We start from the raw sequence: 1,305 nt of genomic DNA, 5'->3' as shown, positions 1-1,305 counted from the left end.
GAGACTGACATATAAACTACAAGTTCCATTTGTTGGTTACAAGGAGAAAAGTAATACTGACAAACAAGTTGGAATACTCATGACAGCAGGACTGATAGCTCCCCATAGTCACGTCTACTGAGGAAGAAAACAGATAAGGGGGCACCTGGGTGGCTCAGTTGGTTAAGCGACTGCCTTCGGCTCAGGTCATGATCCTGGAGTCCCTGGATCGAGTCCTGCATCGGGCTCCCTGCTCGGCAGGGAGTCTGCTTCTCCCTCTGACCCTCCCGACCCTCGCCCCTCTCATGCTCTCTCTGTCTCTCTCTCAAATAAATAAATAAATAAATAATCTTAAAAAAAAAAAAAGAAAACAGATAAGGTTGTTTTCAGAACATGAAATCAGAGAGGGGAGATGAGTAGATTATATTTCATATTGGAATCATTGATCTGTAATAGTCAATTAAGTCATTTTGCCCAAAGGTACCCCTGCTCATGAAGAAATTATTATTTTTTGCATTTATATATTTATCTATTTATTTTTTTAAAGATTTTATTTATTCATTTGAGACACAGAGATACAGACAGAAAGAGAGAGCATGAGCAGGGGGAGAGACAGAAAGAAAGGGAGAAGCAGGCTCCCCGCTGAGCCAGGAGCCCGATGTGGGGCTCGATCCCAGGATCCTGGGATCATAACCTGAGCTGAAGGCATACGTTTAACTATCTGAGCCACCCAGGCGCCCTATTTTTTGCATTTAGACAAAAAGCATATCTCAAAAAAGTTTCAAAGTGGTATCATGCAGAACATGTTGAAATGGATTTTAAAATTGTACAGTATCCATCCAATGAAATACTTAAGGCATTGAAAAAGATCAAACAGATCTGTGTAAAATAACATGGATAAATGTTAAAAAAAAAAGCCAGTTTTGAGTGAAAAAAGCAAATAATCCATTCAGTGTGATATTATTGATATATAATTCAACATATACAAAATATAACAGTATTATATTTCAGAACACACCCATTTATAGGAAGACTATTGTTAAAAGCAGAAGAGTAATAAGCACAAAATTAAGAAATGTATTCAATATTCAAGGGAAGGCAGAAGGATTTAAATGACATTTGAGTATTGACAGCTACTTGTGGTGTTCTACTTCTTCAGCTGGGTTGTGATTCACATGTGTTAGTTTTATATGTATACGTTTGTTATTTATTCAAATATGCATAGATAGATGATATTTGATTGAGATTAGATGTATAGATAGGTAGATAGATGATAGATGATAGATAGATAGATAGATAGATAGATAGATAGATAGATAGATAGAT

Source organism: Mirounga leonina, unplaced genomic scaffold (assembly GCF_011800145.1).
Source record: "Mirounga leonina isolate KUSES-001 unplaced genomic scaffold, KU_Mleo_1.0 Mir_106, whole genome shotgun sequence".
NCBI lineage: Eukaryota > Metazoa > Chordata > Mammalia > Carnivora > Phocidae > Mirounga > Mirounga leonina.
This window is presented reverse-complemented; position numbering follows the sequence as displayed.